The sequence below is a fragment of the Eretmochelys imbricata genome, chromosome 1, assembly GCF_965152235.1.
Source record: "Eretmochelys imbricata isolate rEreImb1 chromosome 1, rEreImb1.hap1, whole genome shotgun sequence".
NCBI classification, from domain to species: Eukaryota; Metazoa; Chordata; order Testudines; family Cheloniidae; genus Eretmochelys; species Eretmochelys imbricata.
The window spans coordinates 131,389,289-131,409,034 of NC_135572.1; the positions used below are offsets into that span (position 1 = coordinate 131,389,289).

Genomic DNA, 19,746 nt, shown 5'->3' on the forward strand with positions numbered 1-19,746 from the left:
ATGTATATTCTTACTTTATTACTAACTCTTGAATACAACAATTAAAATAACTGTAAAAACATCTAGATTACTTTCTATCAATTAGGCTACTTACTTTTTGCAGTTCACCAAGCTCGGACTAGATCATTTAACTTTTGGAAACATTCTACTAGGGCTAGGCCCCATGACTTTATACTGCACCTACCAGGAGTTCTAGGGGTGTTACCTCACTACAAATAATAGACTAGAAAGTGACCCTAAACAGTACTGAAATTGACATTTTCATGTCACTTTCACAATATTGCCAATCCCAAATGTTCAAAACTCAGGAGTCAGGCTCACCAAAAAAATCATGAGACTATATAAAAACAGTAGATTTGGTGTTCTTTTCATTTGCTTTCTGCTTTTTGACCATTTAGGTTGCACAGGCAGCAAATTTCGAAGCTTTCTCCACAGCCACGAGGGCTAGAAACTTCATTTTTCTTTACGAATGAAGGCTGAAATCATCCCATATTCACTTGACTCCAGGAACTGCGGCTTTAAGGAAAACAATAATTATCATAAGACTCATGACATTTTCTGTTTAAAAGCTAGTTATTTTCCTCGAAGGCTCTTAAACACAACAGTTCTCACATGAGAATATTTAAAACCAAACACCAAGAAAAATTCACATTTTAAAGTTGAGAAAAAATTGTATTTTCTGAGATCTATCAGGGCCACTGCAGGCAGGAAAGGAAAATAAACAGGCACAGGAGCTCTGGGCAGCTCTTACTTTTGTAAAATTTGGAGGGTCAAATCTTCTAGTCCTTAATCAAGTAAAACTTCTACTGCAGTCAGCCCCTCCCCACATATATATTAACATATACTCAATAACTATACATGTCATACTTAAATATTTGAGCCTTAAAGGCTACACATTTTATATGCACTGGCACATGGACTACATTTTCTGCATATTCTGAATAGTGCTTAGCGCACAGATGGTTCCCAGTGAATAATACAAATCATGACAATAATAATCAACTTTATGGACTCTGTGGATGTAATTTCTGTTCTGTGTTCTGGAATTGGCCTGGATACCACTGAAACCCTAAGAATTTGAGACATAAACACATCTGATATTCAGACAACACTTTTTCATTCCTTCCTTTTCCCAAACTTGGAACAAAAAGTTACAAAACAAAATGGTTTTCAGTTAAAATGTAAAATTTTACAACAGCCATTGCTTTACAACCCAGTCTGGGGCAGAACCTGCCACCCCTTGGGGTTAAGTGATCTCCTCTCATCCGCTCTCTTTCTTCATCCTTCCTGATTTCTGTGCTGCTTTTTATGCTGTCAATCATGACATCTTTCCCAATTGCGTGAGACCATTTGCTGGAGTCTCAGAGAACTGGCCTTCTTGGTTTTGCTCCCATCACATTCCTTGTTTTCGCTGCCAGCAAAGAGATAGGCTGGTGCAGTGGGTAGGGAGCTAGCCCTGAGAGACCTGAGTTCTACTTCTCCCATAGACTTCTTGTATGACCTCAGGCCAGTGACTTCGGGAGGGAATTTCAAAGGTTTTCAGACTCCCAAAGATGCAGCTAGGCATCTAGTGGGGTTTATAAAGCATGTAATCATCTAAGCGGTTTTAAAAATCTCACTAGATGGGCAAATACCCTTGAAAATCTGGTCCTATGTTTCTCTGTGCCTCAGTGCCCCATCTGTACAATGGGGATAACAGCATTGCTCTCCCCTACAGAGGGGCTGTGAGGAGACATTGGTTAGACACTGTGAGGCGCTCAGACACTGCGGTGATGGGGCCACATAAGTACCACAGGTAGAGTAGGAACTTCTCTACACCAGTGGTTCTCAACCAGGGGTACGTTTACCCCGGGCTACACAGAAGTCTTTCAGGGGGTACATCAACTCATCTAGATATTTGCCTAGTTTTACAACAGGCTACATAAACAGCATTAGTGAAGTCAGTACAAACTAAAATTTCATACAATGACTTGTTTATACTGCTCTATATACTATACTCAGAAATGTAAGTACAATATCTATATTCCAATTGATTTATTTTACGATTATATGGTAAACATGAGAAAGTAACCAATTTTTCAGTAATAGTGTGCTGTGACACTTTTGTATCTTTATATCTGATTTTGTCAGCAAGTAGTTTTTAAGTGAACTTGGGGGTACACATGACAAATCAGACTCCTGAAAGTGGTACAGCAGCCTGGAAAGGTTAGGAGCCACTGCTCTATACCACTGCTATCCCTTCCCTTGGTTTTGTCTGCTTCATTGCGGCACCTATCCTCCTCATATATCCCTCTTTTCTGAATGTACTCTTGACTGTAGTTCTTCTGAGTCCCCTGTGTTCTGTCTTCAACACCCCCCCCCCCCGCCCCCAAGGGATTCCTTTTTACAGGCTCATCTAATGACTTCCAGATCCTCAATTTAATTGCCAACCCTTTGTTATCTTGATCACCCAGCCTCTGTTTATAAACATAGGGACTCCCTACCCCAAGGGCACAAGCTGGGAGCAGTACTTCTCTGCAGAACTCACACTCCACACCCAGGCTGTGCTGCTGCAGTTAAAAGCTCTGCCTGGGGCTAGGATGTGCACCAGGAGCAGTCCTCTTGGAAGAAACTCTGGGGAGGGAGGATGACCCCCTCCTTACCCCCGCCCTGCCTAAGTGGCGTCCCTGAATTAACCTCTGTTCCACATTGCACTGGAAGTTAGCTGAGATTTTGATCATATCCAGTAGGCGCAGCTAAAACTTTTTTATTAGTAGGAGAGAACAATTTGAGGAGATGCTATTCTCTCTTCTTCTAAAAAGCAACACTGTTGAGACTGGTAATACTGTACTTAGTGGTTAAAAGAGGAACTTTTTTAGCTACCCCACTGGCTCTGAAGCATCTCAAATTTTATTTTTTCTCCATATATATTTCCAGTGACACTTTCTCAATTTCATCCTTGGAAACAATTGGCGTGGGATGTTAGGGGAAAAAGTCCATTCTAATTTTCACCTTTAAAAACCACAGCCATAATAAACTGCAAAATACATAATACTGTAAGGTCATTGACAAGTTAAATATTTTAACAAATTAAATTTTACAATTTTATAAGAGTCACATAAAAACTAAAAATTATAGGAAAGAAAAAAGTAAATGTACTAGAACAATCGTGGTACTTCCCATTGCTCCTCATTTCCTCACTCGTGGAAAATTAAATAGTTTAAATGAAACAAGGAAAAACAGAATAAATATATGATCTATGACAATAACAATGTAAGTTATACAATGAAACCATGATTAGATATTTTACAAAACCTTAGTGAACCAAAATATTTTAATTTTCCTGAGATGTGTTTGTCATAAAATGTTGTTTTTAATTTTTAAAGAGTTTAAATTTAGCATGCTGTGATCTGCTCTTTACTGCTGCCTCTCCCCTGAGCTCCAAGACCTAAAGCAAAGAATGTTCTCTTAGCCACAGGAAAAACAAAATATAATGATGTAGAATAGATGATCATGCTCAGCATAAAAAGATCCACTATTTTTCTAATGTTACTATTCCTTGTAACAACGGGCCTTTAGTGGAAAGTCAGTGATGCATCATCTTAGATAGTTGTCTATTTGTGCAGACAGGGGTCTAATCTCTTGCCTGGAGGCATATCCATAATGTCAAATGTACATATTCCACAGCAAAATAATTCCAAAGTCAACTAAATATCATTTTACTTGCCATAATCAAAGATCTTTACCACCACCTCAAACTATTTACATGTAAAAAGAAAAGGAGTACTTGTGGCACCTTAGAGACTAACCAATTTATTTGAGCATGAGCTTTCGTGAGCTACAGCTCACTTCATCAGATGCATACCGTGGAAACTGCAGCAGACTTTATATATACACAGAGAATATGAAACAATACCTCCTCCCACCCCACTGTCCTGCTGGTAATAGCTTATCTAAAGTAATCGTCAGGTTAGGCCATTTCCAGCACAAATCCAGGTTTTCTCACCCTCCACCCCCCCACACAAATTCACTCTCCTGCTGGTGATAGCCCATCCAAAGTGACAACTCTTTACACAATGTGCATGATAATGAAGTTAGGCCATTTCCTGCACAAATCCAGGTTCTCTCACTCCCTCACCCCCCTCCAAAAACCACCCCCATACACACACAAACTCACTCTCCTGCTGGTAATAGCTCATCCAAACTGACCACTCTCCAAGTTTAAATCCAAGTTAAACCAGAACATCGGGGGGGGGGGGGGTAGGAAAAAACAAGAGGAAATAGGCTACCTTGCATAATGACTTAGCCACTCCCAGTCTCTATTTAAGCCTAAATTAATAGTATCCAATTTGCAAATGAATTCCAATTCAGCAGTTTCTCGCTGGAGTCTGGATTTGAAGAGACAGGCCAGTCCTTGCCTACAGACAGCCCCGCAACCTGAAGCAAATACTCACCAACAACCACATACCACACAACAGAACCACTAACCCAGGAACTTATCCTTGCAACAAAGCCCGTTGCCAATTGTGCCCACATATCTATTCAGGGGACACCATCACAGGGCCTAATAACATCAGCCACACTATCAGAGGCTCGTTCACCTGCACATCCACCAATGTGATTTATGCCATCATGTGCCAGCAATGCCCCTCTGCCATGTACATTGGTCAAACTGGACAGTCTCTACGTAAAAGAATAAATGGACACAAATCAGATGTCAAGAATTATAACATTCATAAACCAGTCGGAGAACACTTCAATCTCTCTGGTCACGCAATCACAGACATGAAGGTCGCTATCTTAAAACAAAAAAACTTCAGATCCAGACTCCAGCGAGAAACTGCTGAATTGGAATTCATTTGCAAATTGGATACTATTAATTTAGGCTTAAATAGAGACTGGGAGTGGCTAAGTCATTATGCAAGGTAGCTTATTTCCTCTTGTTTTTTCCTACCCCCCCCCCCCCCCCAGATGTTCTGGTTTAACTTGGATTTAAACTTGGAGAGTGGTCAGTTTGGATGAGCTATTACCAGCAGGAGAGTGAGTTTGTGTGTGTATGGGGGTGGTTTTTGGAGGGGGGTGAGGGAGTGAGCGAACCTGGATTTGTGCAGGAAATGGCCTAACTTCATTATCATGCACATTGTGTAAAGAGTTGTCACTTTGGATGGGCTATCACCAGCAGGAGAGTGAATTTGTGGGGGGGGGGGTGGAGGGTGAGAAAACCTGGATTTGTGCTGGAAATGGCCTAACCTGACGATTACTTTAGATAAGCTATTACCAGCAGGACAGTGGGGTGGGAGGAGGTATTGTTTCATATTCTCTGTGTATATATAAAGTCTGCTGCAGTTTCCACGGTATGCATCTGATGAAGTGAGCTGTAGCTCATGAAAGCTCATGCTCAAATAAATTGGTTAGTCTCTAAGGTGCCACAAGTACTCCTTTTCTTTTTGCGAATACAGACTAACACGGCTGTTACTCTGAAACCTATTTACATGTAGGAGATCGCTTACACATGATCAGACTGATGCTCCATGCTTAACACCGACTTCCTTCATTTCTATCTGTCTGATACACTGTAGGCATCTTTCCCCCAAACAGACTCTCCCTTTGGCTCCATTCTCTTCCAAATATTACTGAAGTCTTCTCTCCATGAGAAACACTCCTGAATCAGCATTACTACTTCTATACTCAACCCAAACCCTTCAAGAGACTTCTCTTAAAGATCAGTCAGTAATGGAACAAAAGTCAAGCAATGCAAAATGAAAAGAGTTTATCTCAATGTGAGTTAAGTGCTAAATGGATTCACTCTTGTGCAGCAAGTAACAAAAATGGGAAATACAATTTGAAATAGAAAACATCCAGAAAGCATTGCCTAGCAGTAAGGGCAGCTGCAGAGCTGAGTACCTAGGGTAACAGAAGGATCTGTCATTCACAGGTTTTAATCAGTGATCAGACATTTTGAAGAAAAACTAACAGCTGCTATAAAGAATGGCACAATGAAGGATGCAAGGGAGGCAGTCAAGTATGGAACAGGCACAATGTCCTCATTTATAAATGAAGATCATAAAAAAATAACTATATTAAATAAACAATTATTTCAGTTCTTAGGGGAAAGTATGGAGGGAGGGCTTAGACAGCAGTTGAAAATCATTGAAACAAACAAAGGAAGCTGAACTCAATCATACATCCAACTTCACAGGAACCTTACCCCAAGAATATAGTAAGTTTAAACAACAGATGGGGGATAAGTAGAGTATTAAGGAAGATGAATTTTTACTGGTGCCCATGGAGAAACTTTCAAGAGCTGCAATTAGACCTCTCTCAATGGAAGGCCCTAGAAAGACTTCCTACCAGATCACCTTTTCACAGAGATCTCCTGCCCTAGCAAAAACTGGGGCAGACAAGGGAAGAAGGAAATCAGAGAAATAAATTATATTTAGAAGTTGAACCAAGCTTTCACAAGAGCAGGGTTCACTTAGATGTAACTTTTTGCAAGTCTTAGTACCAAGGTACTATGGTAAGGAGTACTCTGTAAATAGGACCCTATCAAATTCACAGTTAACTTTGGTCAATTTCATGGACACAGGATTTTCAAAATAATAAATTTCATGATTTCAGTTATTTAAATCTGAAATTTCAAGGGGTTGTAATTGTAGGGGTCCTGACCCAAAAGGGAGTTGTGGGTGGAGGGGTTGGAATCCTATTGTAGGGGGATCACGGTATTGCCACCCTTATTTCCGCACCCTTATTCCCTTATTTTCCATCCTTATACTGCTGCTGGAGGCGCTACCTTCAGAGCTGGGTGGCCGGAGAGCGGTGGCTGCTGGCCAGGAGCCCAGCTCTGAAAGCAGCACTGCCGCAAGCAGTAGCACAGAAGTACGGATGGCATGGTATGGTATTGCCACCTTTACTTCTGTTCTGTTGCCTTCTGAGCTGGGCCCTTGGCCAGGAGCCAGCATTCTCTGGCCATCCAGCTCTGAAGGCAGCAGCACAGAAGTCAGAGGGGCATGGTATGGTATCGCCACCCTTACTTCTGCACTGCTGCTGGTGGGGTCCTGTCTTCACAGGTGAGCCTGGCTAGCAGATGCCGTTGTCTGGCCACCCAGCTCTGAAGGCAGTGCAGAAGTCAGGTGGCAATACCGCAGCAACCCCCCACCCTACCCACCCTCTTTTGAGTCAGGACCCCCGGTTTGAGAAACGCTGGTCTCCCCCAGGAAATCTGTATAGTATAGTACACAAAAGACCAGATTTCATGGGGGAGACCGGATTTCATGGTCCGTGACGTGTTTTTCATGGCTGTGAATTTGGTAGGGCCCAATATATAAATATCAGACACTGAAAGAATACTAGAAGCTGTAGAATAGAAGGGAAATGTGTGCAGACTGAGTTAATCTTGATATCCACAAGTATGCTGCCCTCACTAAATCAGAGTTAGAAAGGAATAAAAGAGAAGCCCAGAGAGGGTCAGCAGTATTACTGCTAACCGTTGTTCAACTATTGAAAGGGAGTCACATGAAATGAAGATTCCATATTCCAGACTAACGACTCCATAATGAGGAAATTAGATTAAGATCTGTTTCATAAACAAAACAGGATCCTATGTTACCTTCCCAGGTGCCAGGACAAATGCTGGCAATAGCAGGATACAGAATCCTAAAGAATGTTGAATAATTCCTAGAGATTTTAGTCCAAATTAAAAACAAAAAAATAAGCTCAAGAGTCTCTTTGGAGATGTGGTAAAAGAAATGAAGACAACAATGATGTAGAAGATGTTAATCTTCTCCTTTCTACTCTATTGGAGATCAATTGATGGATGCATCACAGGCATAGATAGAAGCAGCACAAAATGTTTAGAGACAACTGATCTTGCTGGAGAAAAAAAAAAGAATTGATGAAGTGGTAGATGTCTTTGGGTTTTAATAAAATATGTCACACAGTGTTCACAAAATTTCACTAAACAAGAATCCAAATCTGTTTAAAGATGAACATGGACATATGCACTCAAGATTGATTGAAAGACTTTAAACAACGAGTTACAATATATGGGAAAGTATCAAGTTTGGAGAGAGAGTAAGTTGCCTAGTGCCTATTTAATGTCTTCAATAATGAACTAAGGGAGAGCATAAACAGCATTTTAATAAATTCACTAAACTGGGAGGAGCTGCAAACACTGGTGGGGCAGAGTAATAATACATAAAGGGACTTAAGTAGCAAACAGCAAATCAGATAGAAATTTGCAATGAGAAAGGGCAGCAAAGGAGACCAGGACAACTTTGGGCTGTATATCAATATATGTGATATTGACAAACTGGAGGAAATTCAAGGAAGATCAACAAAGACAGGGAAAGAGAAACACTTACACGGAAAGAGTAAATAAATTAAATATGTATAGCTTGGCTGAGGAAGAAGTAAATGTGGTAATCTGAGCATGGGAGAAGAAGCACTGACAGAAGACAACAACCAAGGAAGGAATGGATTTATTTATTACAATAGAAGAGGGCATAGCTCCAAGTACAATTAGCTTCTGGTTAAATTTTGCAAGGAAAACGGTTTGGACTACTCAGAAGTATTATTCAGGCCTAATTTGATGGTGTCAAGTTTGCAAACTAATTCCAGTTCTGCAGTTTCTCATTGAAGTCTGTTTCTGAAGTTTTTTTGTTGGGCCTGGTCACTACAAAAAGTAATTTTCCCTCTGTCGATACTCACACCTTCTTGTCAACTGTTGGGAATCAGCCACATCCACCCAGATTGAATTGGCCTCGTTAGCACTGACCCCCCACACTTGGTAAGGCAACTCCCATCTTTTCATGTGCTATTTATTTATACCTGCCTACTGTATTTTTCACTCCATGCATCTGATGAAGTGGGTTATAGCCCACAAAAGCTTATGCCCAAATAAATGTGCTAGTCTCTCAGGTGCCACAAAGACTCCTCGCTGTTTTTGCTGATACAGAATAACACAGCTACCCCTCTGAAATTGTATTTTGTTTTCTATAAGGATTTAACTGTAAGGGAAACCTAAATAACTTAACTGAGGTTAAAAAAATCAATTGCTAACAAGCAAGCATCTCTGCTGAGACTGGAAAAGCACCCATGTGAATTAGAAACAAAAGTTCCATTATTCCGGAATAAAAGTTTCCACACAGAGAGTTATATTCGTAAAACTATAGCAGTATAATTATACTGGTAAATTTCCTCCTGTAGACAAGTCCTTAGGTACCTTCAAAACCCCAGCCTGACAGTCTGATTACAGAGCCTTTACCCAAAATGGGACTACCTGCATGAGTAACTGCTACACAATATAGGGATGGCAGAACTGGGCCCTAGGGATAAAATCCTGGGCCTGCTAAAGTCAGTGACAGAACTTCCATTGACTTCATGGGGCCAGGATTTCACCCAAGTGCTTTATCACAAGCCACTCTGCTGTAAATGACTAGCGTACGAGGGTGTCTCACTGTGATTGTTTCAGTAATTGTAAGCATTTGTAATTGCCTATCCGTTGCCAGTACACACAACAATAAATTCAAATGTTGCTAATCAGTGTATTGCATCATTTTTTATTAAAAGTAAATAGAAAATTAGAGTATGAGGGGGCGCATTATAATGCAAAATTCCACATTTTTTTCTCTCTTAATGAGATTCTAATCTACCCATGACCTTTTTGCTTACTGCATCTTCTGATTATTTACATCCAAAGCAAAATAATTTGAAAATTATATATATACACACACCATGTGTAGTTGTAAACACAGACCAACATTTTCAAACCTCTTTGCCTACAGCGGGGTTCCTGAAATCCATACTTAGACATGAATAAATGAGGCCTGATTTTTTAAAGTGTTGAGCACCCACATATGAAATCAACAGGAGCTGTAGGTGTTCAGCAACATTGAACAATGAAAAGTTTTAGAAGATTGCTAGATTGTAGCCTCAGAAGATTAATTCATGAGTCCAAGCCATAATAGAGAACAATTTACAGAAGACTGATTTTTATTTGAACTGGTGCTATATGCTATACTATAGGAGAAACAGGAAAGTCTTTTAATGTCTCATTAACACTATAAAACAGAAGTGGCACACATAAGCGAGTTCCACTACAGAACTCCCATCAAAGTCCTTTTTTACAACAACCTCTCGGGCTATTTGTGCATGAAGCAACAGATACAGAAAAGGTAAACATTAACTCTTTATCTTGTATTAGTTTTGATAAAGCTGGCAAGAAAGCATATATGAAAAATTCACATAAATCGAATAATAATGCCAATTGCATGAATCATTTAATTCCTTCTGTGCTCCAGAAACAACAATAATTCCTTCCTTCCAGCTGTTCTTCCACAGATCTGCAAGTTTACACTGACTCAGCTTGTACAGACAAATCATCTATCACACATTCTCCTTTCTTAAAAAGGGACACAGTCAGGTACAGAAGTTTAGGACAAAAGTGCATGCTTCATTATTTTTAAAAGGGAAAATCCCCCCCTCCATTCATCCCCTCAAAAATCTACTATTGTATATCAGTATTTTCCTTATGCTTTACTTTACATTAAAATAGATTTTGTTCAGATTTAAGTATAATGCTAAGAAACGTCTTGCCTGGATTGGTTGGTTAAATTGCTTTCTGAGTGAAGGAACGGTGTCATACCCTCACAGTTTTTACGAAACATAATCTTCCATTTAAAGTCTTTTAGCCCTCTAAGTCATGGTGATAGCACTACATAAATCTAAATAGCTACAAATGGCTTGTCTACATAGTTCACTGGTCTGCAACAAGAAGTGTAAATTATAGAATGCAATAGCATGTTGCACACTAACTGGCCCATGTGGACCCTCCTAGATGCACTAAGAGTTCCCTAATGCATGTTGCCATAGTCCTGTTTCAAACAGTATTACACTAAGATGCACTAGGGAACTTTAGGTGCACACCAGCAGGGTCTGTATGGGCCAGTTAGTCAGAGCATACTAGAATTTACACCCCTCTGGTGCACACTAATGTACCATATGGACAAACCCAAAGACTTCCAAATGTAAGTAACTGCAGTAATTAGGCTCATTGCATATTGATACATTAACGAGCAAATTACAGGAGCACAGATTTTATAAAATATGTAAATACATAGATGTAGTTTATAATATATTAGGCCCCAATCCTACAAACACATACTTAAAGTTAAATCCATAAGAAATTCTTTGCAGGGTTGAGTGCTTACGCTGTGGATCTGGAAAAATACCAAACCTTATTAAAAATGCATACAATAAAGTTTCACATTTGGCTCTAGTGTAGTTTTCTCTGTGTGTACATGTATGCAAACATGCACACACGCATTTCACATTTATAGTAAACGTACCAATAATGGGTCAGATCCTCCCGCAGCGTGTGTGGGTCCACTTGCAGGACATGGCCTTAAAGCATTACGGAACAATATAGCACTTTTAGAAGAAATAATGCAGAGGATTCAGGAAAAAGTGGTGCTGCTTTTGGATAGGGGATTGTGGACAGGATGGGAGGAGAAGCCTGTTTGAGGGGCACCAGGACTGAGGCTGCACAGGGGAAAGTTTGATAAGCATTGAGCTAGTACATGGGAATTTGCTATAACCAGAAGTGAAACTCACTAGATTATTCTCAAGTAAACAAACAATTACGATTTTTAACTTGACAAAATCTCTAGGTAGAAACATATAACAGCTGGTACACAACAGCAAGGACAGGACTAATTTCCACTTCAAACTGAATCAGCAACATGCTGCTAATGAGGGGATCCCTGCTCAACCCCCTTGCCCAGCTCAGTGATTTCATCAGGACTTTGCAGAGGATCTGCTTGTGCACAAGACATTGCAGGATCAAGACCTAACACACTTATTTGAATGCTCTTCCCTAGATAATTTATTTAAAACATTGCTGTTATTATTGTGAATTATTTGTCATTGTTTAAAAATTATTCCTCAGCTCTTGAGCTGGGCTGATAAATAAATCCATGTAAAATGTATTTGACAAATTCCACAATATTCTTGAATAAATTATTTTAGTTGCTTGTGGTTTATCTTCAAATATTAGCTCGTTTTACCCATTATTACACTACACAGGCTGCAGAATTCATATCATATTTATTTAAGAAGATCTAATAAGAACAGGATAAGAGTAAAAAGGGCAAAATTAAATCTTCTTCTGTCTAGAGGTGCATAGCTTATTCACTGTGATGGACTTGGAGCTGCCTATATTAATTTATGAATACTAGAAGTTGTAGGTGTTTGACAGATTGCTGTGAGGAGGGTTACTATCTTTTGACCTAGTTATTGTAGGGCTTACTGTATGCACATACTGAGTTAATTCAATAATGATCTCAATACATGCAAACAGCTGGACAATAACCCAGGATTATTGACTTTAATTTTGCTATCCCTGACTTCTGCTGAACTGAACAAGTTAACCAGTCTGAGAAAACCAAACCAAGGAGGAGAACACCACAACTTGCACCTGAATTTTAAGTAATGCACAGAGAAAGAAAGTGAAGGTGAACCCAGACTCTAGAGGCTGGGGTAAGAGGCCTACATCGGATGTTATGTAAGCTAGATAAGCATATAGAGCTTCTGCTGGTTTTTAAATCCTTTTTTCTCATGCTATACTTAACAATAGGAGCAAAGCAAAGAATACTTTGGTTTAAGAAGGCTGTTATGGGCCAGTGTATTCATCAAGGGAAGCCCCCAAGGGAAGAACCACAGGTGACAAACTCAGTCAGATCTACTGGGTAAATGCAGTTGAGGCAGGAGGTGGCTTAGCCCCGCATTCTGTTTAAGAGTGGGGGAATCACAGGATTCCATCCCAAACACAGGTAAGGGCATGAGGCCCAATACTTGAGGGGGTGCTCATGAAGAAATGGGGTACCAGGCCTAGACCAGTACCCAGTGGAGGGTCCCAGGTTGCATGTAAGGCTGGCAGATGCCCCAGGGGACAAAGGGAATCAGGAACAAGGCCAATGGGAGTGTATGCAGTCACCAGTACAGCAGCCAGACTCCATCCAGACTGTGTTAATCAATTCTGCAGAAACCAGAGAGGAGGATGATCAGCTGAACTTTGAGAGAGAAACACTGCAGTTGGAGGCCGTGTGACTTGCTGATTGGAAACAGGAGAAGTAACACTGGCATGAGGAGACAACGCAAGACCAACCAGACGGAACAAGAGTGTCGGTGACTCTATGGCTTGGAACTGTAAAGGACATGCTACAGATTTGATAAGGAAGTCAGACACCATACCATATTCTCAGGGCCACATGATTCAATTCAAAACTCATCTCAAAAGCATTGAAAAATATACTCATGTCATCCCCATCCCTATAGCGAGGTAACAATTTAGAACAGTGGTGGGCAATATGTGGCCCACGTGCCGCCCACAGCCCGTCAGGGTAATCTGCTGGTGGGCCAAGAGACAGTGTTTACATTGACTGTCTGCAGCACAGCTGCCCGCAGCTCCCAGGGGCCGCAGTTCACCATTCCCGGCCAATGGGAGCTGTGGGAAGCGGTGTGAGCCCAGTTCTCTTCTCACTAATGCCAGTGTAAACCAGGAGAAAATTTTATGAAGTTACACTGGCATTAAGCCAGCATGAGAGGGACTCAAGCCCCATAACTGCAGATGCAATCCTTTTAAACAGGGCTCTCCTGGGTGCAGCCATAATCCTTTCAATATGTACATAACAAAACAAAATAATATTCTTGGTTAAAGACTGCTGCATTCCTAGAAACTCTTCTCACCCAACCGCATTCAAAACACCTGTTTTGGGTAATGCTGGGCAAGTCACTTAAACGGTTCTAATGATGTCTCCTGAAAGGATTTTCTAACTGTTCTTTGGTCATTAGATGCAGCCAGATGTTGGTTAGGGCTTGTCTACACTGGCACTTTACAGCGCTGCAACTTTCTCGCTCAGGGGTGTGAAAAAAACATCCCCGTGAGCGCTGCAAGTGCTGGTAGCTATTCCCCTCAAGGAAGTGTTTTTTTTAGAGCACAGGGACGGGAGAGTTCTCAACCAGAGCTATGCCGCGACTACACAAACCACAATAAAGTGCTGCCGCAGTGCTTTAACATTGCCAGTAAAGATGTGTCCTTACTTTCCAGGTCATTCTTTTCGTCTGCACATTAAAAGGCCAATTAACATTATTCTATTAATTTACAAAATAACTATTCCATTTTAGCTACTGAGGATAAATACTCCATCATGCCAGATGGTAAGAAGACTAATACGGGAAAAAAAAAAAATCGACACACAGTCTCCTCTCCTCTAACATAAACTAAGCACTCAATTGTGATAAATCCCAGTTGAATCTTTATGGTTTGGAGCCACTGGATGATAATGAACACTTGACATTGAAAAAGCTATTATCTAGTATTATAAAACTATCACGCTTGTCATTGACTTGAAAGTCAACATATGTAAGTTCAGAAGATTTATCATATATACATATATAATATAGATATCCTTCAGGACATGTTATGCTAGCTGTTGTATATTTTATGCTAATTCAGTAGACTTTTTTCTTGCTTCCATATCTTCAATGTCAGTCTCATGTGCAGAAATGTCAGGATCAAACAAAAGAGACACCATGCCCTAAAAACAATAAATGGATCAATTATGTGTAGGGGTCTGAAAGCCCTTCTGTTCTTTGTATTTTATTTTAGCCAGATAACCCATACAGTAAGTGACGAACAAACATGTATGTAGTTAGAGATTTAATTCCATTAGATTTTAGCAATGGTAAAAAGTAGGTCTCTATAGGCAAAGACTGAAGGGTCCTAAAAATAACCTAGTATATAAGAGCTGAGCATTTATTATTAAGAATCAAATATTCTCCTTTGCTTTAGGAAAGCATGTGGTGATTCTGCACTATAAAAATACTGTTTAAAAAAAAAAAAAAACCTCTTCAGCAGTACATCAAAAATTAAAATTTATTTATTCCTACTCCCTGGGGATTGTACTACACAGTGAAGTCTGCACCACTTTTAAACTACTTTACTAAATCTTGCTGCATATGTAAAATAAAAAAAGAGGCTTTAAACAAATGTTACTACTGTATATTAGAGCAGTGACTGATCATTTCACTACAATTAATGAACTGTGAGAGTTTCCAATAAAAATGCTATTTATTTTATTCATTTAATTAGCGAGATTCTGAGGTAATGTGCACATGATAAATTGTCTTTAAAAAAAGGGGAAAGGAGGGCATAAGCTAAAATTTCATCCAGTAGCCCAAGGGCAAAGAGAAGACAATCCAAAAGGAAAGAACTGCAGAAGAAGAGAACCAAAACTATTAAAAATGCATTGTGCTGAAGGGGGAAAAAAACTGTTTTGCACAGTGATTTGACTAGAGCAACAGAAGGACTCAGACAAATGGGGATGGATTTCCATAGATGGTTAAAGGGAATGGAGAAGTTGCTGCCCATAGCCCAGTACAGATGACATCTCAAGATGGAAATAAAGGACAACTTATCAAACTCAGCTATGTTAAATGAACTTGCGGGAGACACAGGCACTAACTTGATACATTTCACAACTGTTGCTGCTCCTTGATCAGTTGCAAAGCAAGTTCAATTTTCAATATTGCAGAAATTACAACTCAACTGTTAAAATTTCCTCACTACATCTGGGAGACCTTAGACCAAGACTTTCAAAATTAGCTGCTTAAAATTCTGCTAATAGTTTAAGCATAAAAATAGGTGCCTAGAATTTTCAAAAATGAGGAGCACTCAGTAGTTCCAATTAAATTTAACGGGAGAGGTTGAGTGCTCAACAATTTTGAAAAATCAAGCCACTTCTTTAGGTGCCTAACAAAGGATACAAAGGTCTAATTCAGTGGTTCCCAAACTTGTTCTGCCGCTTGTGCAGGGAAAGCCCCTGGCGGGCCAGGCCAGTTTGTTTACCTGCCGTGTCCACAGTTTCGGCCGATCGTGGCTCCCAGTGGCCATGGTTCGCTGCTCCAGGCTAATGGGAGCTGGTGGAAGTGACGCGGACCGAGGGATCCCATATAATTAATTTCCCAGTATATGTACAGCTCACATTCTAGGAAAATCTTAACGCTGCTTCACTGTACGAACCCCATCGGTCTGGGGGATTAAACAAGACGCAGAAGACTAATTAATTTCATTTTGTGGTGCCTAATGGAGACAGAATCTCAAGTATTATAGGAGTATTATTTTTAACTAGACAGTATGGCCTTTCACAAAAATGTCTTTGGACACTGTCTGTAACTTAAAGCACCAATCTTGAAAACACTTATACAAGAGAAGTACAGTTAAAAAAAAATGAGACTCCCCATGAGTATAAAGTTATTCATGTATATAAGTATTTGCAAGCACAGGACCTACATACTCTACTCCTGGAGGAATTCTGCACCACTGCGTATGTGCAGAATTTATGTCCCCTGCAGAAAAAATACTGTCTACAAGGAAGCAAAGGGAAGCCACAAGAGCAGTCAGGAGACCGCCCCTCCAGTATATTTCTGGGGCTGAGGGCAGCTAGCAGAGAGGCAAATCACTGTGGGGAGGCGAGACTGGGGAAGACCCGGCTGGTGGCTCCTACCCTGTGCCGGGCTCAGCTGCTAGTCCCGGCTGGGCTGGGGAGGATGGGACTTCCTCTTCCTCTGCACGGCAGCCAGGGCCAGGTCAGACCCACCCCCAGATTTCTCCCCCAGCTGCAGGAAGCTCTGCAAACTCTCCCCCCAGCTTCCTGCACACAAGGAAAGCAGTGGACGTGTTGTTCCTTGACTTTAGCAAAGCTTTTGACTCTGTCTCCCACAGTATTCTTGCCAGCAAGTTAAAGAAGTATGGGCTGGATGAATGGACTATAAGATGGATAGAAAGCTGGCTAGATTGTCGGGCTCAATGGGTAGTGATCAATGGCTCCATGTCTAGATGGCAGCCGGTATCAAGTGGAGTGCCCCAAGGGTCAGTCCTGGGGCTGGTTTTGTTCAATATCTTCATAAATGATCTGGAGGATGGTATGGATTGCACCCTCAGCACGTTTGCAGATGACACTAAACTGGGAGGAGAGGTAGATACGCTGGAGGGTAGGGATAGGATACAGAGGGCCCTAGACAAATTGGAGGATTGGGCCAAAAGAAATCTGATGAGGTTCAACAAGGACAAGTGCAGAGTCCTGCACTTAGGATGGAAGAATCCAATGCACCGCTACAGACTAGGGACTGAATGGCTAGGCAGTAGTTCTGCGGAAAAGGACCTAGGGGTTACAGTGGACGAGAAGCTGGATATGAGTCAACAGTGTGCCCTTGTTGCCAAGAAGGCCAATGGCATTTTGGGACGTATAAGTAGGGGCATTGCCAGCAGATCGAGGGACTTGATCGTTCCCCTCTATTCGACACTGGTGAGGCCTCCTCTGGAATACTGTGTCCAGTTTTGGGCCCCACACTACAAGAAGGATGTGGAAAAACTGGAAAGACTCCAGCGGAGAGCAACAAAAATGATTAGGGGACTGGAACACATAACTTACAAGGAGAGGCTGAGGGAACTGGGATTATTTAGTCTGCAAAAGAGAAGAATGAGGGAGGGACTTGATAAGTTCTTTCAACTACCTGAAAGGGGGTTCCAAAGAGGATGGATCTAGACTGTTCTCAGTGGTAGCAGATGACAGAACAAGGAGTAATGGTCTCAAGTTGCAGTGGGGAAGATTTAGGTTGGATATTAGGAAAAACTTTTTACACTAGGAGGGTGGTGAAACACTGGAATGCGTTACCTAGGGAGGTGGTGGAATCTCCTTCCTTAGAAGTTTTTAAGGTTAGGCTTGACAAAGCTCTGGCTGGGATGATTTAATTGGGGATCGGTCCTGCTTTGAGCAGGGGGTTGGACTAGATGACCTCCTGAGGTCCCTTCCAACCCTGATATTCTATGATTCTATGATCACTCCTCAGCTGCAGGAGTAGCGATTCCTGTACAGGATCCTCCCCCATCTGCCCAACCCTTGTGCATCCAGGTCCCCTCATATCCAGACCCTCCCACCAAGCCTCACCCCTCCTTCCTTGCACTCAGAAGCCCCGCAATGAGCCCCAATCCCCTGCACCTGGATCACCCTGATGAGCCAGTCACACCCGGATCCCCACCCAGCTGCATCTGGACCCCCCCCCCCACACTGAGCCCAAACCCATGTCCAATTGCCAAGCTCTATCCTCCCCAGACCCAGACCCTCCTCCCCCCCAGCTGAGCCCCAATCACCTTCACCCCCCTGCAGAGTCCCATTACCCTTGCACCCAGAACCCCCCCACAAGCCTCTGTGCATCCAGATCCCACACTAAGCCACCTGCACCCAGATTGACCCACCCAGAGCCCTCTCAACCCACACCTGGATCCCCCCTACTAAGCTCCTCCACACTTGTATCCTGTCTTGCTGAGCCTGCCTGCCCACACCTGGTGCAACTGGCACAGAGGGGCAGGGACTGGGGTGTTTCTGGGGCAGGCCTGGTCCTTGTGGTGTGTCAGGGTGGGTTCAACCTGACCACTGAGTCTGTGTCTCAGGGGGAGTTCCACAGTGATCTTCCACCTCTGTGCAGCCAATGCCATGCTGGAGCCTCCACATTTATTTGACAAATAAAATGTGCAGAGTTTTAAAATATTGTGTGCAGAATTCCCTCGGGAGTAAATTTTTACTCATGTTGGTAAATTAGACTATTTTACTTAGAGGAGCATCTGGGCTGCTAGACGTTTGTAAAACTTCTATTTAAATTAAAAATACTAACAACTACAAAGAAAAAATCCTAAAGACCAATAGAAATATTTTCTTAAAAAAAAAAATCTATGAGAACAGTGGGTTTTAGACAAATTAATTTCCCTCTGCAGTGCAGCACTTAGAAGTTGAAAGTGAAATTGAATATAAACAAGTGATACTGACTTCACTGATTGGCATTGTCCCTGATGAGAGAATTGCAAAAACTGAAGAAAATGCCTAAATAGTAACAGGTTAATAAGCCTTTAAATATTCTTTCTTATATAATGTATAAGAAATTGTATAATGTATGGTACACAGGTAAATAAACTTGTTTGCACAATATTTTTAAATTGATGTCCCTTTAAATTAAATGGAGACAATAAACATGGAAGGGTAAAAATAGATATTTTCCAGAAGGGAAACAGAACAAATAATTTATATGGTGGGCTAAACCGAAAGGACCACTCTTTTCCTCCTTCTCTTCAGGGAAAAGCATACATGCTCAAACCATGCTTTCCCGGAATTCTTCCAGGTGAAAAGTTTGGTTTCCTACACTATGACACGGCAAATACTTATCAGAACCAAAATCCAAACACACAGATTACAGTAATCTACAGTAGTGGTGCAAAATAAGGCTCTCATCCCGCAGGTACTTGTGTATGTGCTGACATACATACACACTACTGTAGAGCTGTAGTTGTTCAAGGTAGCACTGTGGAACAGTATGTTTTATTTACTTATTACAAGAAGCAACAAACCCAGGTGAAACAAACCTACACACCAACTTTTCTACTAAGAATGTGTTTCTCCAAACATCTGCCCCAGTCCTGCCTACTGCCCTGGAGTTGTAACTCGTGCCACTGCTTCCACCTCAGACCAGATGCTTGGCTTGCAGGCCGGTAGCTTGTGCGCCAAGGAGGCCGGAGGACTCTCTCAGGCTGGGGCCGGCAAACCCTTTTCATCCCCACAGCAGCAGGCTCGTCTTCCACAGCTACCCCAGCACACCCCGTTTCCGTGAGGAGGGCACAGAGCTGCAGCAGCCCAGGGACCCAGCCCGAGCTTGCCGCCG

At 41.5% G+C, this 19,746-nt stretch overlaps 1 protein-coding gene across 1 annotated transcript in view; it reads right to left on the reverse strand.

Moving 5' to 3' along the window:
* PUDP (pseudouridine 5'-phosphatase) overlaps positions 1-19,746 on the reverse strand; it is a 144,145-nt gene that overhangs the window by 124,034 nt on the left and 365 nt on the right. The gene's annotated exons all lie outside the window — the stretch shown is intronic.